Genomic DNA, 22,279 nt, shown 5'->3' on the forward strand with positions numbered 1-22,279 from the left:
CCGACTGAGCCCCCCAGGTGCCCCAAAATGTACTTTTAGATGGAATTACGAAAACATGATGATGGTATCAGGGTGCCTGCGTAGCCCATCGGTTAAGCATCCAACTCTCGATTTCGGCTCTGATCACGATCTCACCAGCCCCGTGTCGGGCTCTGTGCTGACACCTCAGAGCCTGGAGGCTGCTTCAAATTCTGGGTCTCCGTCTGTCTCTGTCCTCCTCTCTCTACTCGTGCTTGCTCTCTCAAAAAGAAATCTTTTTTAAAAGTTTTTTTCAGAAAATATGATGGTATCTTAGATTACCTGTAACTTTTCTCTTTAAAGAGATTATAGTGGAACAATCTGAGAAGTGTGCATTATCTACGAAGACTATATTCTAATAGAAATAGTAAATGAAAAATTTTAAATTGTAGGCTCTCCAGCAGACACCTGTGCTTGTGACTGGTCATTATCAAAGTTAAAGGATACTAAGAAAATTTAATTTTCATATTAAGCACAGTGACAGGATGTTGGAATTCAATGGAATTTGAAAGCTTGTCTAACCCAGCTTCTTATTTTACAGATAAAATTGAGTACTGCAGAGATACTGTGATTTGCCCAAGGAGCCATACCTGGTAAGTAAAGAAAGAAGAAATAAACACATTTAAACAATAAACATGGGCATAGATAGAAGAGGACTAGATTTGAGTTTCGATTATTTGCCGTGGGGAGAAAAGCAGAATTTTTTGTAGCACGGGCATAGAGGAAGCATTAGGGCAAAGGAAGAACTGACCAAATTTTCTGTTACCTCAAGTCAAAGACTTGTCGTTATGTAGATGCTCCGATAATTCACGTTTTCACATGTTTGGCAAAGATGGGTGGGCATGACTGTGCTCGAATGGTCCTGCGGTTTCTCAAAAGATGAACATCCTGGGCATGGAATTTTGCAATAAAGGAAACACTGTCGTTTAACTCGTAGTGATTTAAGAAGGTGGAAGGTTTTTGAGAAGGGAAATCTAATTACAGTGAATCTGAAATTTCATCGACCCATCATTTCCTCTATTATTCGTTATATTTTTAGGGAAGATAAGAATGTATAAGGAAGATTAAAAAGAAATGTATGAAAGTATACTGGGGAAAAAAATAAAGAACTGATGTAATGTTATTTAACTATAAATTTCTCATAATCGTATTTAAACTGAATCTTCAAGTGAACCTATTGGGTAAATTGAATTGGTTATTTTAAAACAGAATTCCTATCACACTTCCAAGTAACTTCATTGCTTTTTCTAATTCATTTGGAATTTAATGAATTTTTAATGACTTACTACCTCTTCTTCTTCTCTATTTGGTGGAGTTATTAAATGCATTTCCTAATGACCTTAATAACTTTGTTTTCTTCTCTACTTGGTGTAGTTACACATTCTAATTGAAAACCCAAGATTTGAATACAGCTTTCTTCTATTTTATTTTGTTGTTGGTTTTTCTTAGTTGGGAGCTGGCTTCTTCCGACTAAATTTGAATATTAACTGGAATAATTCTGATAATGTTGCAACTTAACACCAATATATTGATCTTTCATATTATATTCCAGACAACAAGGCATTTTGTACGAATTAAATACTATTACTAATGATTATGGCTTACAATGTTGAGGAAAAAGTTAAATGACTCAAGCTGATAAAATGTTCCTTTGTGAGAATAAGTACGTGAAAGTGTCAAACATTTTAGAAAATGAAGAACTTCTCCAGCTTGATCATCTCCGTACATATTAGAATGAAGCTTAAGTAACGAAAAAATTTTGGCACGAGCTTAGAAATGAAGGAGATAAGTGAGCAGAATAGAGTCCAGAATGAAATCTAAATATAGGAATTCATTGTAGGAGAGAAGGGACATCTCAACGTGGAGAAACAATGGCAGAGTCCAGAAGTAGTGAAGAGAAAAGCAGACAGCATAAAAGTATAAAATATCATTATGGCAAAAGACAAAGCTAAAGCATTTTTGTCAACAAATAGGGAACATATACGTCTAGACATATCCTAACAATAGGATCAGCAATTCAGTGGGAAAATAGACAAATGATATGAATTGGATATTCCTAAAAGAAATACCGATGGCCACTAAACAAAATTAAAAAAGTATGTAAGTGTATTAACACTTAAATACATATAAAAATTATTTTGTGTTTTAGACTGGCCAAATGTATGCTTGGTAACCTTAATAATTGGGAAGACCATAGGGCTGTCTTCCACTGTCTTTCATTGTGGGTGGAAGTATAAAGTGAAATAACTTTTCTTGGAGTGAAATTGGCTTCTATCCATTCAAATTCCAGTCATAGGCATCCTATGACCCAACTGCCTAATTTCTTAGAAAATTACTCTTAGAGATTTCTGACGTTCATAAGGTACATGTTCAAGATGTTCCTTGTGGTTTGTTTGTAATAGAAAAAAACAGAGTGGTTAAATACATCATGGTGCCTCAATATAATGAAATAATCTGTAGCTTTTATTAAAATGCAGTAAATTGGGACACCTGCATGGCTCAGTTGGTTAAGTGTCTGACTCTAGATTTTTCCTTGGGTCATGATCTCACAGTTCGAGCCCTGAATCAAGCTGTCTGCTGCCAGTGTGGGACCTGCTTGGGATTCTCTCTCTCTCTCTCTCTCTCTCTCTCTCTCTCTCTCTGTCTCTGTCTCTGTCTCTTTCTCTCTGTCTCTCTCCCTCTGTCTCTCTCCCTCTGTCTCTCTCCCTCTGCCTCTCCCCAGCTTGCTCGCTTGTTCTCTCTCTCGATGTAAATAAATAAACTTTAAAAAGAATAATAAAATGCAGTAAATCTATGTCAGATGACATGGAAATATGTTGATGGTGAGAAATACAAGTTATATACATAGCATAATCTTATTTTGTTAAAATAATATCCTATAGTTTTAAAGATACTTGTCCCTGGGTATGGAATTGGAGAAGTGAGTGGGTCAATCATTCATTCAGACCTTCATGCATAGTTGACACCCAATGTTATATTAGTGTCAGGTGTACAATTCAGTGATGTGACAAGTTTATACTATGTTCACCAGAAGCATAGCTCTCTGTATCCCATTATATCACTATTGGAACAACATTGACTGCAATCTTCATGCTGTGCTTTTTATTTCCGTGACTTACTCGTTCCATGATGAAGGCCTACTGTATTTCCCTCTCCCCTTCGTTCATTTTGCCCAACCTCCACTCCTGTTGGCAACCATAAGTTTGTTCTTTGTATTTAGAGTTCTGATTCTGCTTTTTGTACTTTTTTTTTTTTTTTTTTTTAGATTTCATTAATGAGTAGAATCAAATGGTATTTGTCTTTCTCGGTCTTATTTCACTTAGGATAATAACCTTTAGGTCCATCCATGTTGTCTCAGATGGCACAATCACATCCTTTTCTATGCCTGTCTAATATTTAATTGTATGTGTATGTACCACATTTTCCTTATTCATCTATATTGGCAAAAAAAAAAAAAAAAAAAAAAACCTGTCACTATTTTTAGACAACGTGATACTACACGTAGGAAATCCTGAGGATTCTACCAAAAACCTATTAGAGGTAATAAATTCATTAAAGTGGCAGGATGCAAATGCAATACCCAGAAACGGGTACAGTTTCCATATACTCCAAAAAAAAAAAAAAGTCACAGAAGGAGAAATGTAAAAGCAATCTACATATCCAATGCAATCCCTATCAAAATACCAACAGCATGTTTTTGAAAAACTGGAACAAATAACAGTAAAATTTGTATAGAACCACAAAGATCCCAAATAGCCAAAGCAATTCTGAGAAAGAAGAACAAAGCTGGAGGCATCACAATTCCAGGTTTCAAGGTACGAGCCAAGCTGTAGTAATCAAAACGGTGTGGTACTGGCACAAAATAGACACATAGGTCAATGGAACAGGATAGAGACACAGGATATACAGGAAAAGACCCTCACATAATCACTTGATCTATGACAAAGCCAAGAATGTATAATAGAGAAAGGCTGTCTTTTCAATAAATAGTGTTGGGAAAACTGGACAGTATGTAGAGGAATGAAACCGGGCTTTTGAATACCACACGTAAAAATAAACTCAAAATGGATTAAAAACCTAAAAGTGAGGCCTGAAACCACAAAATTGCGGAAGAGAAGACAGGAACAATTTCTCTGTCATCAGCCATAGCACCCTTTTTCTAGATACGTCCCCTAAGGCAAGGGAAACAAAAGCAAAAACTTATTGGGACTACCTCAAAGTAGAAAGCTTTTTCACAGCAAAGGAAACCATCAACAAAACAAAAAGACAACCTAATGAATAGGAGAAGATATTTGCAAATGATGCATCTGATAAGGGGTTAATATCCAAAATATATAAAGATCGCACACAACACCAGAAAACCAAACACTGTAGGGCACCTGGGTGGCCCAGTTGGTTAAGCATCCAACTTTGCCTCAGGTCATGATCTCCCGTTTCCTGAGTTTGAGCCTGGATCCTGCTTCACATTCTGTGTCTCCCTCTCTCTGCCCCTCCCCTGCTCGCACGTGAGTGCTCGCTCGCTGTCTGTCTGTCTGTCTGTCTCTCTCTCTCTCTCTCTCTCTCTCTCTCTCTCAAAAGTAAACATTAAAAAGGGGGGGGGGGGCAAATTATCTGATTAAAAAATGGGCAGAGGACCTGAATAAACATTTTTCCAAAGAAGACCTCCAGATGGCCAACAGACACATGAAAAGATGCTCAACATCATTCACCATCAGGGAAATAAAAGTCAAAACTTCAATGAGATATCACCTCATGCTTGTTAGTTAAAGATAAGAAACCAGTGTTGGCGAGGATGTGGAGAAAAAGGGGCCCTGTTCGCTGTTGATGGGAATGTAAATTGGTACAGCCACTGTAGAAAACAGTATGGGGGTTCTTCAAAAATATTTTTAAAAATAGAAATAGCATATGATGCAGTAATTCCACTATCGAATATTTACCCAGGGAAAATGAAAAAACTAATTCAAAAAGATACATGCACCCCTATGTTTATTGCAGCGTTCTTTGAAATAGCAACCTATGTGTCCGTCAATAGGGTGCTATCTTATAATCTGTGTTTAATATGCTTTCTGATTAAAGGTGCTTTTTAATTTGTTACAGTTTTCAAATGAAATATAGAATTAGCATATAAGCATAGAGAATAACGAAAGACTGAGAGAACAAAAAAATAATAGCCGTGGAATCCATCTTATTGTGGTAAGTCACTGCGAAATTACATCTTGACGTATAACTTAAAATGAAGTAGTAATTAAGAATGCATACCTTCAAAAAATTCCGCTCTTGGATATATACCCAAGAAAAATGAAATATGCCTGTACAAAGCCTCCATACACATGTTTATGGCATCATCGTTCATGGTAGCAAAATAGGGAAACAACTCAGGTTTTCACCAATGGTGAATGGATAAATAAAATGTGGTATCTCCATACAATGAAATACTACGGTAATAAGAAGTGAAGTGCCAATGCATGCTGTAACCTTAATAAACCTTGAAAACACTGTTGCACAAAAGAAGCCAGTCACGACAGACCCACGATTTCAGTTATGTGAAACGTTTAAAACATGTAAATCTACAGACAGCAAGCAGATTATTGCCTACCGGACACTGGTGATGGAAAGATTCAGATAAGGAGTTGCTGCTAATGTGTATGGGGTTTCTTTCTGGAGACAGAGAATTATTGTAAGAGTAGGTCACAGTGATGACCACACAACTCTGAATGTATTAGAAACATTGAATTGTGTACTTCAAATACATGAAGTGCGTGGTCTGAAAGTTATCTTCAGATTTTTTTTTTTTTTTTTTTTAGTATGTAACTTTCCTTTGGCTTTTTAGTCAATAAGACGAGAAGCGTGTAAATGAGGACAATTTCCGAGATCATTTCCTAGACAGAAGTGAAGATTAAGAATAATAATGGATTTCAGTAATCCGAAGTCGAGTCTGGAAGGTTAACCTTCTCAGCAGCTGAGATCTATGCTGGTGGGTGTACCAGGGATGATTTAAATCCCACAGTGAGGAAAGTTTTGTTTGTTTGTTTGTTTGTTTGTTTGTTTGTTTTTAATGTTTATTTTTTGAGAGAGAGCGAGCAAGCAGTGGAGGTGCAGAGAGAGCAGCAAACAGAGGGTGGCGAGCTTGATGCGGAACTCGAACTCCCGAACCGTGAGATCATAATTTAAGTTGATCTCGTTGATCTCACTGAGCCAGCCAGATGCCCTGAAAGTATTTTTTTTTTTAAGTTTATTTATTTATTTTGAGACAGAGCACTAGGTTGGGGGACGAAAGAGAGAGGACAAAAGAGAATCCCAAGCTGGCTGTGTGCTGTCTTTCAGAGACCAACACAGCGCTCGATCCCACAAATCGGGAGATCATGCCCTGAGCCGAAATCAAGAGTTGAACACATAAACTGACTGAACGGCCCAGGTGCCCCGTGAGGACAGTATTTTTATGCGCCTTTCACTTCTCCTTCAAACTTGAGATTCTTCTGCTGCGAGAGGCTTTTTGATGGCATTTCCTCTTTTGTAACCCTTCTTAACAAAGATCAGTCCTGAGTCTCAGAGCTAAGCTCAGGCCATGCTATCTAACCAGGACTCATTTAAATGGTTTCCATCCTTTTCATAGTTTATCTTCTATCTGAGGTCATTGAAGCTGATACGTGGCTTGCGGATTATTATAACTTACGCACCTTAGATTTATTCAGCTAAAAAACAAGTGTGGGAACCTAAATGGAAATAATAAGAATGAAAGTTGTTGGCCAATCAAAATTCAAGCTAGTGCAACCTGCTTACCTATAGTCGAAGGAGCAATTTAAAGACTATGGCAGACATAAAATCTTGGAGCTTGAAGCGGCCTGTAGATGATTTAGTTCAACTCTTTGGTCTCACAGACCCTGGGAAGTTGGGCCTTGGACAGGCTCACATTTTCATACCCAGCTTCAAATTCAGAAGCACTGGTAACTAAGAAGCAGTCTCAGAAGAAGGTGTATTTTGTGTGAGCCGAGCTGGTATTGACGACATTCCGTGACGCAACGCGCTCTATTAGGAAAGAGTTTCATGACCAAATCCCAGATGACAGCCATCTTCCCATTTCTGGTTGCATTTGGGTGTTTGTGAACTTCTGTTGTCAGGGCAGCCACAGAGCTAGAGAAGGGGGGAGTTATCAGAGGCAGGGGGGAAGAGAGGTAGGCCTTTCTCGCCTTTTCGTAAATGCCAAAGCTAATTTCAATGATTGCTTTAGCGATATAATGATAACCAAGATTAAAGCAAGCAGGAATCCACTTTAAGATATGAGAGCTGGAATTTTAGATTTCATTATAAGATTGGCATTTCAACCAAATAGTAATATAATGGCGATGGATTTCCATTTTTTCTCCATTTCTGTTGAAATATTATCTCATAAATATACTTTGATACAGAAGAGATCTCTCAATTTCATGAGAGCCCAAGAGCCCTGTTTTATTCTTATGCTGACTTATCTCTAAAATATCTTTTTGATGTACAGCTTCAATATTCTTGCCAATGTCCATGACATCAGCAATCAAAAATGGCATCAGTTGTAGGTTTTTTCACATATAGTTGTAGGTTATCCAAAAAAAGGACTCCTGCTTAGTGCTCAAACATCTTTATAGTATTATCAAGGGATGTTACGGTTCATGCGGCTAATTGTTCCAAGAGGAGAAAAAAAAATACCATCCATGAAAGGAAGCAACTTTACCCAGTGCTATTCTAAAATGTGTACATAGGGCACATAAGGAGGGAACTAATACTTTTATGTATCAGTATTTTTTTTAGTTTTATTTATTTTGAGAGAGACAGAGTCCGTGCAAGTAGGGGAGGGGCAGAGAAGGAGGGTGAGAGAGAGAATCCCAAGTAGTCTCTGCACTGCCAACGACACAGCCCAGTGTGGGGTTCAAACCCACAAAGCCACAAGATCACGACCTGAGCCGAAACCCAGTCGGACACTTAACCGACTGAGCCGCCCCGGAGCCCCAGTGTCTTTTAAACCAGAGGAAAGGGGGTATTTGCCCAAATTCTGTTGAGAAGATGGAAGTTGTGAGAGCACACACCTGGAAAGGAGTAGAGTTCTGCATTTCTCTACTTTACCATGCTTACAGGTCCAAAAAGTGACCTGCAGACCATATCCACGTAGGCCGGCCTTCCCAGGCCCCAGAAATGAAATCTTTCACCCCCCGAGGTTGTTAGCTACACGGGTACCGACAAATGTCCCCATCAATGAGGATCACTTAGTTGGAGAACATAATAAATTGGTTAGGTACACTTGATTTGAAGTACTATTCTAAAATTTCATATTATTTTTAACTTTCTTCCCTTTTCTGGAGTTAATCCTACATTCTTGTTAAGTTTTTACTAGTATTTTAGTTATGAAAACCCCTTGGAAGGAATCGGAGGTTCATCTGGTTTGCATGTAATTCCTATGTATATCAGATACCACTTTAGAGAAACTGGCTTTCTGAAATACTGGCATTAAAGAACTAATTGTTGGCTTAATAACAAAGCTTTTCCTCTAGACGGTCCATTTAAAAAGAAAGCTGAATGCTTTCCTCTTCAAGGAATCTGTTAAACTACAGAAAAACCTAAACGAACCTTTGAAGTATGTAAGAAACACTTGTTAGGGTTGATAGTGTTACATTGATGAAAGCATCATACAGGTGTTTTCACTAGTTGTGCTACAAAGTCTGATCAATTTCTGTTGCTACACTCCTCATCATTTGACAACCATGACCAAGGTACAGACATGAATGTGATTGTTCCAGCCATAGCCTGAACAGAAATTCGTGGCCACTTTCCTTATCATGGTAGGCAGAAACTGTAAGTCCCTCAAATAAATGGGGAGTTAGGTAATATTTGGTACTGTATCTCAGGATCTAGGATGTGAATATCCTGTATAACTCTGCCGAACAAATGAAAAACAGTGCCAGAAAGGCTGGCTCATGGATGAAAGGCATTGGTGGTCTAACCCTGGAGGAAGAAGGAGCCACTCTTACTTGGTACAGCTCATGGTTTCACGCTTTAGCTTTTGAGATTGCTCTATAGAATCCCTCTCTTTTAACAATAAGGAAATGATTTGTTGAAGGAATAATGTTGAAGAGGACGAAATTGGTACTGCTTTCATCTGTGATCCATTGACTGGTGCAGCAACGTGCCCTCCCTCCTTCGCCGAACACAAGCATGGGAAAGTCGGACACTGCCGGCTATAGAATAAACATTTATTTTTTCCTGAATGACCCAAAGTTCCCTTATTACTGTGATGTCTAAAGGAGCTGCTGCCTTTTCATTGTAATGTGAGAGACATAATTTTCTTGCTGTTTTCCAAGGCTGTCAGATAATAGACAAATTGCCTTTGATAAAACATGCTTTCAATTTTTCCAATGCAATAATTCAATTTCCATTTTCATAAGGGATTGTTTATTTTGATGGCTTGAATTGGTTGACTAGGATGTCAGCGTCTAGTACTCATCAGTAAAGATTGTAGTCTGAGTTATAATTCAGGAGAGCATATGTTACTATGAAATTTAGTATGTACAAATGCTTTTCTGTGTTTAATTCTTGAAAATCGGGAGTGACAACTCATTTGAGTAAATGATTTCTCTTGGCTCTGTTTCTCCCTAAAAGTCACTTGGAAACAAAGGCGATTTGTGCAAGTATTTATTGAAGAATTTGGGCAGTGCTGTTTATTAAAGAAAAATGGATTTGACTCCTAGTATCTCAACTCCTATACTTTCTGCTAGTAGTTCATGTTCCTCTTTTTAATTGCACTACTCTGTGTGTACACACTTATCTTTTTCTCTGGCCCTCTCAATACATAAAGCAGGTCTCAAAAGAGCTTTAATTAAAAAAAAAAAGGTAGTGTGTATATGTGTGTATATATATGTATGTGTGTGTGTCTATATATGTATATGTGTCTATATATACACACGCAGAAACATATATATATACGTACAGTAGAAAATTTGGATATCAAAAAAATATTATCCATTAAATTCCATGTTTACTTCTTTGTCCTCATTGATCTCTCTCATAATTAAGAGATTAACATCTGAAAACTTCTGTTAACTGTCTTAGCTTGCCTGTCCAATCACGTATTCACTGTGCGAAGGCAGAGGAACCCAGCACCCGACTGCGATGCTGTGTCTCCTTCCCCCAAGCCCTGCCTTAATTCCAGTTGATAGCTGAGAAAACAGTGAACTCCTACCACATGCCAGATACTGTGCTAAACACCAAAGACACACAAGTAATTAATGCATAGGTCTTAACTGGCAGATAGAGACAGATGTGTACTCACTGAGGATGTGGCTAACCTTGAATGGGCATCTGGGAGAGGTAAGCATTTCACATAGGTCATAGAGAGAAAAGTCTGCCTGGAGAGATCATTTGCGTGTTCCTGGTGTATTAAAGGTAATTGAAACTGGAAGTTGAATTATATTCCCTGAGAGAGTATAGAGAAGAGAAGCAAGCACAGGTCCAAAACTTGGAGACGTTTAATGGTTGGCAAGACGAGGTGAGCTTGCGAAAGATTGAAAAGAGACGAAGGAGTTAGGAAACCAGAAAACGTGGTATCCGGTGGGCCCAAGGAAAGAATGTTTCAAGATGGAGGAAGTAGTAATAAGGTCTGAAAGATAATCATTAGGTTTAGCCACATGAATGTTCTCGATGACACCGATGAGAGCGATTACGTGGTGAGGGGTTACCCAGAGACCAGACAGAAGTAAACGCAAAAGTGTTAGCAGTGTCATTGAAGGCCTATCACGTTTTAACATGTTGATGTAATTATTTGGTGCAGGGTTCCGATGTTTCCGTTCTTTAAAATGTGAGCTCCTCATGTGCGTTGACTGTCTTGCCTCTGATAGCCCTAGTCCTAGTGCTGTACCTGTCCTGTAGAAAGTGTTCACTAAATACTTGATGAATAAATCTTTCCCTTACCTGCTTCTCCTGTGCTTTCTCTACCATTTCCTTTTCCTGCATTTGAGGGGCTGCTAGGTTTTATCAGTTCTTCTGCAACAGCTCTCCAGGTCAGTTTGTGGCTGGTTGCAGATGAACTCTTGTTCCTCTAAGAAATTAAATCTTCAGTTAAGAATTAAATTACAACATACATAAAATCCCTCTCCTTCCACTCTGTGTATCTCCTTCTTCCCCTGTCTCCCCTCGTCCTCTGTGTGAGTGTATGTAACTCCTCCCTCCCTCTCAACTGCTCTTCGTCCCTCGGTATCCTTTGCCTTTTAAAAGAAAATTTTTTGTGTGTGTTTATTTATTTCTGAGAGAGAGAGAGAGAGAGAGAGAGAATGTGAGTAGGGGAGGGGCAGAGAGAGAGGGAGACACAGAATCTGAAGCAGGCTCCAGGCTGTCAGCACAGAGCCCGACGCGGGGCTTGAACCCAGGAGCCGTGAGATCATGACCTGAGCCGAAGTCGCAGGCTTAACCGACCGAGCCACCCAGGCGCCCCTCCTTTGCCTCTTTGTAAGTATTTATATTCCATCTTGGCCCAGAACACGTAGAAGTAGGGAAGAATCTCTAATGACTACACTTGTCCCACGAAGAGATATTTGAAAGCTCCTTTGAGAACCACAATAGATTGACATGAAAACTGGAACAAATCGTAAAGGGGCAAAATCACTTAGGTTCGATAAAAAGGCATAGATTATCAAATGATGAAGATTCCGTGAGTCTGCCTACGTCCCCTTTGGTTAATGACGCCAAGAGAAAACAGAAGTTAGGAAATGGGAATATTAGCTACTGTTCTCTTTGTCCCACCCATGATGATGTTTTAATCCTTAGACACCCATTAACTAAAAGGATTTGACTGAGCTTCTGTGTCTTGTGGTGCGGTCCCTCAGTGCAGAGCGCTGCCTGGCTGCTGAAGGATGAATCTGATTGAGGCAAGAAGGACCATCTATAATGGCACCCGCCTTTACCTTCTGTAATGCTCAGGGGAGGAGCAGCTTATCTTCAGGATGGCCAATTCTTTATGGTTAGTATCAGAAATGAGCCTATCAATCAGCCACATGAGACTTTTAAAGGGGCACCAGGGCCATAAACTTTATGAAAAAGGCCAAAGATTGCATTCAGCCCTCAAGCAGATACACACTTACCTTAAACCCAGTTCGGGGCTGGCAGATTACATCTTCTTTTTAAAAAAACAACAAAACAAAACAAAAAACCCTTACGAAGTCAAGACCCCCCACACTTATCGAGGCGTTTAGAAGCTAAGAGGTAAGAGATAGCAGTTGTCCAGTTGTCCAACAAATCTTCCCTCCTACAGCAGCACAAAGGACAGAAGAAGAATGGCAAAGAAAGAAATGGCAGAGAGGAAGGAAAGAAATTGGGCTGGGAGGGGAAGAAAAAAGAAGACTGGAGAGAGATGTTTCTGGAGTCTGTAAATACTTGCCTGTTTATGAGATGAACTCATTGAGGGGACTTGAAAAATCTCATTGATTTATTCACTGTAGGCAGAAGTTAGAGAAAATCTCATTTTCATGAGCTTCCCTTCTTATCACTCAGTTCCCTGGTGACACAGAAAGTAAACCTTTTCTAAGGGTTTTCCCAGACAGGTTGACATTTTGTTGAATTAACTGGCATATATTGTACCAAATTTATATGCTGCATCTTTCCACCCAAGCAAGGAATGATTTTATATTGAAGAGGGTTTTTCGGGCACCGAGAGAACTCTGGAAACTTTCTAGGGTGATCTTGCTTCTGAAGGCTAGCTGTCTGCCTCAAAAATCTCCCCCATGTCTCACTGCCTCCCCGCCTGGATATAAATGGTGAGGGCATTCTAAATCTCAGCGGAATTACTCTCTGACACCCGAGATCGGTCCCCTGAGGTTCCCTGTGTGTGCACTGTCATAATGTTTTATCTGGTAGATATCAGGAACATCTGAAATATTTGGAAAAAGGTGTAAGGAGGGAATGTTAGATGAATGAAGCATCATATTGCTGGCACAGCTGGGTCTGTTTTGATCCCAGTGGCAAATATTCCATCTATAAATGCTGAGCCAAAAACGAACAGTCTGTGTTTTGGTGTGTCTATTTAAGAAGCATATGCTACCCAATGACTGATACGAATGACTCTGTGAGGCAGAGCTGTGTCCATAGTTTCCTAGGGCTGCTGGAATGAAGCTACGTGAAGGGGGTGGCTTAAAACAACAAGTGTGTCCTCTCTCCGTTCTAGAGGCTAGAGGTCTGGAATCAAGGTGTCTGTAGGCGGGGGGAGGATGGGGGTAGAGTCTCTACCTTTCCTATCACCCTGCCGTTTCCCTTTCTGTCTTCACGTGGCTGCCATCTTATACGACAACAATCCTATTCTTACGTCACTGTGATTTTAAGGTAATTATATCTGTAGTAATTCTATTTCCAAATAAGATCACATTCAGTGATTAGCACTTTATCCCCTCCCTTTTTTTTTTTTTTTTTTTGAGGGGCAGGGACATAATTTAATCTGTATCAGCGACAACAAGAGATGTTTGTTTGCAGTCTTAATCAAATACACTTAGACATATTTCTGATTTAATATAATATACGCTTAACTAGAAACCATTGGTATTAAAGATTGTCCTAGGTGCTGTTTGAGTTATAGGAGGTGATCAATGTAAGACCCCTTCCCTGCCCCGCAAAACCTCTAGGTACCTGAAAATAGCAGTGTCACATTATTATTTTTAAATTTTTTTTTAAATTTACATCCAAATTAGCTAGCATACAGTACAACAGTGATTTCAGGAGGAGATTCCTTGGTGCCCCTTCCCCATTTAGCCCATCCCCCTCCCACACTCCCTCTAGTAACCCTCTGTTTGTTCTCTATATTGAAGAGTCTCTTAAGTTTTTTCCCCCCTTCCTGTTTTTATATATTATTTTTGCTTCCCTTCCCTTATTTTCATCTGTTCTGTGTCTTAAAGTCCTCATATGAGTGAAGTCCTATGATAATTGTCTTTCTCTGACTAATTTCACTTAGCATAATCCCCTTCAGTTCCATCCACGTAGTTGCAAATGGCGAGATTTCATTCCTTTTGATTGCCAAGTGATACTCCGTTGTGTGTGTGTGTGTGTGTGTCTATATATATCTATATCTATATCTATATCTATATATCTATATCTATATCTATATCTAGATATAGATATAGATATAGATATAGATATATAGATATAGATATATACACAGACACATACACACCACATCTTCTTTATCCATTCATCCATTTGGGCTCTTTCCATACTTTGACTATTGTCGATAGCGCTGCTATAAACATTGGGGTGCGTGTGCCCCTTCAAAACAGCACACCTGTATCCCTTGGATAAATGCCTAGTAGTGCAGTTGCTGGGTCATAGGGTAGTTCTATTTTTCATTTTTTGAGGAACCTCCATACTGTTTTCCAGAGTGGCCGCACTAGTTTGCGTTCCCACCAGCCGTGCGAAAGAGATCCTCTTTCTCCGCATCCTCGCCAACATCTGTTGCTGCCTGAGTTGTTAATGTTAGCCATTCTGACAGGTGTAAGGTGGTATCTCATTGCAGTTTTGATTTGTATTTCCCTGATGATGAGTGATGTTGGGCATTTTTTCATGTGTCGGTTGGCCATCTGGATGTCGTCTTTGGAGAAGCGTCTATTCATGTCTTTTGCCCATTTCTTCACTGGATTATTTGTTTTTTGGGTGTTGAGTTTGATAAGGTCTTTATAGATTTTGGATACTACCCCTTTGTCTGATATGTTGTTTGCAAATATCTTCTCCCATTCTGTCGGTTGCCTTTTAGTTTTGCTGATTGTTTGCTTCGCTGTGCAGCAGCTTTTTATTTTGATGAGATCCCAATAGTTCATGTTTGCTTTTGTTTCCTTTGCCTCTGGATTCATGTTGAGTAAGAAGTTGCTGCGGCCAAGATCAGAGAGGTTTTTGCCTGCTTTCTCCTCGAGCATTTTGACGGCTTCCTGTCTTACATTTAGGTCCTTCATCCATTTTGAATTTATTTTTGTGTATGGTGTAAGAAAGTGGTCCAGGTTCATTCTTCTGCATGTCGCTGTCCAGTTTTCCCAGCACCACTTGCTGAAGAGACTGTCTTTATTCCATTGGATATTCTTTCCTGCTTTGTCGAAGGTTAGTTGGCCATACATTTGTGGGTCCATTTCTGGGTTCTCTATTGTGTTCCATTGATCTGAGTGTTGTTTTTGTGCCATCACATTATTATTTTTTTAAGTTTATTTATTTTGAGAGAGAGAACAAAGGGGAGAGGGGAAGAGACGGAGGGAGACAGCAGATCTAAAGCAGGCTCTGTGCTGACAGCAGAGGGCCTAATGTGGGGCTTGAACCCATGAACCATGAGATCATGGCCTGAGCAGAAGTTCAGATGCTTAATCGACTGAGCCACCCAAGCACCCCAGCAGTATTCCATTATTAAATGGGTTTCAGATATATGCAAATTTTAGTAGTTATAATATACAAGACACAAAGGGCACAGTAGTGACTGTTAACAGTCGCTAATATTTATATAGTACAAAAGTATCTGCGGGGCGCAATTCTAAGTGGTTTACGTTCGCTTACTGCTCATGACAGTCTTGTGTGGTGACTACAAATCAGGTCAAGCCCTTTTCTCAGGGAACTTCTATTCTCGCGGTTTGTTTTCTAGTCCCTGTGGGTCTGAGTGGTTTCATTTGTATGAGATAAAATGAACTTTGTGATCCTTTCCTGCATGTCTAATGCACTGGTACTGTTGTCTCCATTTCTTTGTTGCTGTGCTTTTGGGGAGGTGCGGGCACCACAGGGTTTTAGCGTTTAAAACATAGGTAGAGGGGCACCTGGGGGGCTCAGTCTGTGAAGTGTCTGACTTCAGCTCAGGTTATTATCTCACAGACCATGACTTTGAGCCCCATGTCAGGCTCTGTGCTGACAGCTCAGACCCTGGAGCCTACTTCGTGTCTCTACCCCTCTCCTGCTCACATTCTGTCTCTCTCAAAAATAAATAAACATTAAAATTTTTTTTTAAATAAAGAAAACATAGCTGGCATGGCTTTCACTCGAGATCTTCCTTTGCCTTGGGCTGCTGAGTTGACATTTACCAGACTGAACAGACCATGTTTGTTTGAGGTCTTGAGTGCCACTGACAGAAACGAGTACAAAATACGTCGCTAAAATAGAAGATGACCATCTGAAAGTAAGCTCCATGACCACTAGAGTTTCTCTGTTCACTGCCATTTCTGTAGTGACTAAAAGAGTAGCTGGCCCGTTAGAAGATGTTCACTAAATATTTGTGGAACGAATGGATGATGGTAATTAGCAGGCATTTCAGACCCAAAGCTTAAATCTTGCCACGGAAAACAGAGGGTGTTACTGGCTTTTAGTAGTCACCAACAAAATGTCAGCTGTGAAATTAACATTATATATTACGCCCCTTTGGGTAACTGATTTGAAACTTTGCTGAAACAAAACCACGCTAGAAGTCCAGCAATATTTCTTTCCCAGACACCCCAGTCAACACTTAATAATCCAAATATTTGCTCTGACCTGAGTGGTTGGTTTGTATGGCATTCCTTCTTTAAACTCCTTCACACCAAAGAAGGAAAATGTGAACCGGAAGCTCCTTTGCAACCCTAGTTCTTTCACTTCCCCTCCAGACCATAGGTTATTTTCTTTTTGATGGCAGTATAATCAGTTGCCTTCGAAGGCCGATAACGAATTATGAGATGCTGATGTCTGGCATGATTAAAAAGGCGAAAGGTGCAAATGGGAAAATATTTAGAGTAGAAACCAATCTTCCAGTACAAGGAGAGACTGTGCTGAAAATCACTTTGGAGCCTAAGGAGATGAGTAAATTCAATGGTGGGACATTTGGGTAAAAAGCCAAACAAAAACAAATTCCCAGAGACGCTTGGGAGCTATCCACATGATGTCTCAAATCCTTTCGGAATCTGCCGTTTTCAGGATAGATCATGCCATGAGTAACATATACTATTTGGAGAACACAAGTGGAGAACAAGCTGTCTCTTACCTTGCCCTGGAAATGCTCTCCTTTTGAAAAATTCTTGTGACTGAGGTGTCTGGGTGGCTCAGCTGGTTTCGTGTTTGATTCTTGATTTCGGCTCAGGTCCTTGATGTCCCGGTTCGTCAGTTTGAGCCCTGAGTCAAGGCCATGTGCTGACAGAGCAGCACCTGCTTGGTATTCTCTCTCTCCCTCCCCTGCTTGTGTGTGGGCACGCATGCTCTCTCTCTCTCTCTCTCGCTCTCGCTCTCGCTCTCGCTCTCGCTCTCGCTCTCTCTCGCTCTCAATAAACTTAAAAAAAAAAAATCTTGTTCCTGTGTTTACCTCTGCTGCTAGAAGGTTGCGTGATGCTTATGTGCCAAATGGCCCCTGTGGCACTTCCCCAGTGCTGCCCTCCCATGGTACAGGTTATAAACTAAAATATGCTTAATTTTAAATTTTAGAAAAATCGCTTTTTGTTTTCATTGACACATTTTTAATCACACATCTGGCCAGTTTATTATATTACCTCAGAACTGCTGGTTGTTGGAGTTTGAGCCTAAAAACATCTGAAATAAGAAATAAGGAAAGATCCCATTCAGAAGTAATGAGCCCTTTCTGGGCAGCACATGTGAACTACCTCAGTGATAATGTTGTATAACATCCCAAGATTCCTATATTAACAGGATTATGGATTTGCAGATGCAGAAAAAAAAAATTGGGGGCAAATACGATTTGGATGCCAAGATAATGATGTAGGCACCTTCTTTTTTCCTTGAAGTTGAGCAGAGATACTACCTCTAGGAGCTAAGAGGGGGATTTCGTACTACAGTGACCTATTTTTTCCCCTGCCGTTTATATACTGGCATTCCTTTCTCCCAAAAGAGTAGTAGGGACATCTCAGTGATTGAGGTTCTCCAGGACAAGAGGTCCAAAGTCAAATATCGGCAGGAGCCAGGCGAGTGATAACCATGTGAGGAATGATTTGGGGGGAAATAAATAAGAGAATGCCAGAGTCCTAATGAAGCAGAGAATGTTTATTCCTTATAAGGGGATAGTAGGATTGATGTTACGTAAGAATGTGGCCCTGGGTTGCCAGGATGTGCTGACATTTCTCCCTGTCCTCTCTCTTTGTGTGTGTGTGTCATTCAAGTTTAAAATGCCATGCAGGACATCAGTTTGTGATCACTGCTTCAGGATGTGTCCCAAGGTATCCCCTCAGAACATTACTTCTAAAAGAAAGTGGACACCATTCAAAATAGGTTCCCTGGGCCTAACAGTTTGAAAAACAGTGGGTTAAACAGTTATTGGCTTTCTTGACTGCAGGGCTTCTCAGAACCTTAAATAAATTACTTACGGAGTAAACCTCCAAGAGGAAGTTCAGGGTACCAGTCATTTCCCAAACCCATCTGACCTTTGGACCCCCTTGCCGTGGATACTTCATCAAAGTACTTTGAAAGACTATGCCGTAATTCACTTTGCAGTAAATAATGTGAGTGTAATTCCTGTAAGTGAAAATCCAAGGGGGACGGGAGATGTTGAAAACAAATAACCTTCTGAAAATAAAGATGCTTGTGAGTGACCTTGACAGGTTGGAAACCAGGATTTCAAGCTGTAGAGTACAAGAGGGAAACAGTTGTGATTGATGGATTGATTGAGTTATGTTGGTCATCAGCTACCTTGTGAATTGGACTTTCTTGTGATTAGTGGAATGTTTGCATTTTAGAATTTTGAAATGAGAGTGTGAGTGGAGATAAGGGCTCATCTATTCTGCAGTATTTGATGAAATCTTGACTTCGGATGGTCATTCATTCAACGAGTATTTCTCACGTACCTACTAAGTGCCTGGCATTATTGCTCTCACTGAGGAGAGTCTGGGATTTCATTACTGGCCTCACTAATGCCAGTTTTAACTTAAACCCAGGCATCAAATTAAAATGTGCGTTTTCAATTCAGAATTTATCATGATGGAAAATGGCTAACACAAAAAGGAATCGCGTTTCCTTTCCTTACGAGTGTCGCTGACATTATGGAAATGAATAGCTTGTTTCACTGCCATTTACTGAGTCATAATATGACCTGACTTGGTTTGTAGTTACCTAGATAGCTACAAACAATATTGGCTTCCCCTTCAGATGCTGATCACCAGAATGATAGGAGGGTGTTCGCTTTTGCCCGGACAATGCCTCCTGACAATTCAGCATGCCACTCCCCTTTCCTGTTACTTCCGAAGAATTCTCCACTTCTGTGTTCATACTTTGTTCATTCTCTGTGTCATTCTGAACCTCTAAATACTTGTAAATATCGAAGCCCAAGTCACATGCCACATCTCTGTGGAGTTCTCTTTGATCCTTCCTACCAGAAGTTTTAAAGCCCACCATTCACACCTATAACTTTGTTATGTCTGTCAATATTTCTAACCTAAGGGAGAAAATAGTAATTCAATAATGTGTTCAGTAAATGTATATTAAGGTTCTGTTGTGTATTACTGTACTACTGACCATCGGAGATGAAGTGGACATCGAGGTAAATGAGACGATCGTCAGCCTGACACTTGTAACACAGTATGTATTTGAATGAGTCTTTCCTGTGCTTACTTGAAGCTATAGAATCACGGACTACACGATGTGATCTCCTATCTGGAGTACAGTGGCCAAAAAGTTGACCAAGTATGGACTAGATTTTTTTCCACATTCCTCAATCTTAGTTTTCTTTTTTTTATATTAAAAGATTTTTTTGGCGTTTATTTATTTATTTATTTATTTATTTATTTATTTATTTGAGAGAGAGAGAGAGAGAGAGAGAGAGAGAGAGAGAGAGAAACAACGAGTGAGAAGGAGAAAGCCAGAGAGGGAGACACAGAATCCAAAGCAGGCTCCAGGCTCCGAGCTCTCAGCACAGAGCCTGACGCGGGGCTCGAATCCATGAACCATGAGATCGTGACCTGAGTCGAAGTCAGATGCTTAACCTACTGAGCCACCCACGCACCCCCTTAATCTTAGTTTTCACTGCTACGGTTTGATAATGCTTTGGCAAAGAAAGATAATCTTCCTGGAAATCCTATGTCCATTCCATTTTGAAATGCTATCGACTCCCTCTCTTTATGGGCTCTAATTTCAATTTCGTTTACAGGTTAAAACAAAAAACAAAAAAACAACCTGCTCTGTTCTTAGCCATCCTGTGCAGAGACTATGTAAGACGCAGGTGTGGGTTTCTTCCAAGAATTCAGCAAGGGCCTGCCACTTGACCAGAAAATTACAACTCCATTAGAATGTGTCTACTTATGTTTTTGTCCTCAAGTTTGCTCAGCTTGTTTTCCCGTGCAGATCCAGCTCTGTTTTCCTCTCCTCTACCCCATCCTTCTCTGTTAATGAAAATTGTCCTTCAATCTCTGTTTATCCTTTGAGCCAACAACCCAGTTTCCGTGGCAGCATTATGGTTCCAGCACACAGAAACCTTTTCTGTGCAGTAATTTAGCTGTCAGTCTGGAGGTGGTAAAGCCGGAGAAAGATGGATGCTGAGCCTGGGGCATGCCCGAGCAGATCCCGTCCTGTCCCTACTTGGATGTGCACTTATTAAAGTAGAGAGGAAAAAAATGTCCACCCCAATTTCTCTGGGCCATGACTACATTATAGCCGGGAAAGTATTATTTTTTACTGGAACTCTGCTAATTGCTAGGAACCCTCTTATGATCCATACAGAGGATGGGGTAGAAGGTGGAGATCATTTAGCGAGAGAATTGTCCTCAGAAACAACTGGAACAGCAAACGGCTGTGACATTTGTGGCAGAATCCCTGGATGCAATATTATATCAGTGCAATGTTTTGGCATTATTTGGCAGGGCAGAGAAAGTATGAACCTGGGAGCTTCCTGTAAAAGAATAAGTCTGCAAAAGAAATAATTTCAGGTCCATCCACTGACTAATGACCATGAGCAATCAACAAATTGACAAATTAACTCTCCTGACACTTGGGTTTGTAGACCAACAAGTTGTTTGATTGTACCATTAGATGTCTGAGAGTGCTGGAAAACCCACAGTCAGCATCTGGTCATCAAAGTAAATTTTGAATGGTTAATTTAGAGTTTATTACATTGTATTCTCAACATACTTTTATTAGGATGAATCCGTCTATTCAGGATTTAAGCCCTCACTTAAAGTAACAAGCCCCAAAATTGAATAGTGTCTACACAAGCAATTTATTTTTTTTTTAATTTTTTTTCAACGTTTTTTATTTATTTTGGGGACAGAGAGAGACAGAGCATGAACGGGGGAGGGGCAGAGAGAGAGGGAGACACAGAATCGGAAACAGGCTCCAGGCTCCGAGCCATCAGCCCAGAGCCTGACGCGGGGCTCCAACTCACGGACCGCGAGATCGTGACCTGGCTGAAGTCGGACGCTTAACCGACTGCACCACCCAAGCGCCCCACAAGCAATTTATTTTTAATTTGGGAGCATTATATATGCCTTATACATGTAATGGCAATTACTAGGGTTCTGTTGCTTATTGATCTTAAACATTTTTTTTAAGTTCATTTGTTTTGAGAGTGAGAGAGATCACAAGCAGGGGAGCGGCAGTGAGGGGCGGTTGGGGGGCGGGGGGGAGAGAGAGAATCCCAAGTAGGCTCCACGCTCTGCTCTGAGACTGACCCGGGCTCAATCTCTAAACCGTGAGATCATGACCTGAGCAGAAATCCAGTCCGACACTGTACCGGCTAAGCCACCCAGGCACCCCTCTGTTTGTTTTAGACTTGAATTTGCCCACGTTTAGTTTTCTTTTTTTTGAGCCCCCAAGAGGACACCAGATACTACTCTGCCCTAGTATGCACCAAGTATATTTTCCCTGTAATTCCTCTTTGCTGAAATTTTTCATGAATAAATGATCCCGCGCCCAAGAGGGTTTGAAAAGTTTTCTCTTGTGTTCCCATTTTGAAGAGTCCCTCTGAGCATTTGCATATTAAAGATTTTGAAGAGGTCACGCAATAAATTAAATCTTTATGGTTTTGTTTTTGTACAACAGTGTTCCCCAAACCTACTAAGCCACTGAAGGCTTTATGTAAATAAAACATCTACCGTGTGGAAGAACAGAGAACCTCACTCTGCTCTGAGAAGGAAGCTATGCTATGAACCACAGTGCTTCTTGTGAGGCAGAGAGTCTGAGGGCGGGGTTTGTAAGAAAATCCTGGTCCAGTATGACGAGAGCTATCTATGGACATCATGATACCCAAAGCCATCAGATCTCCTCTTCTCCTAGTTTTTTAGATCTTTGTGTGAGAAAGAGCCACTTCTGTCTATCATTTCCTGTGTGTCCTCTACAG

At 40.3% G+C, this 22,279-nt stretch overlaps 1 protein-coding gene across 3 annotated transcripts in view; it reads left to right on the top strand.

Annotated features, from left to right (window-relative positions):
• Positions 1 to 552: 552 nt before the first annotated feature.
• The window catches only part of RARB (retinoic acid receptor beta), a 530,011-nt gene continuing 508,284 nt past the window's right edge, over positions 553 to 22,279 (top strand). For 2 of the 3 annotated variants that reach the window (XR_008422613.1, XM_019422920.2), the window contains exon 1: positions 561 to 611. The gene's annotated coding sequence lies outside the window, so the exon portion shown is untranslated. Of the gene's footprint in view, positions 612 to 22,279 lie in introns of all 3 variants that reach the window. The other variant, XM_053903863.1, reaches the window with a different exon arrangement.

Source organism: Panthera pardus, unplaced genomic scaffold, assembly GCF_024362965.1.
Source record: "Panthera pardus isolate Hobbes unplaced genomic scaffold, ASM2436296v1 HiC_scaffold_16, whole genome shotgun sequence".
NCBI lineage: Eukaryota > Metazoa > Chordata > Mammalia > Carnivora > Felidae > Panthera > Panthera pardus.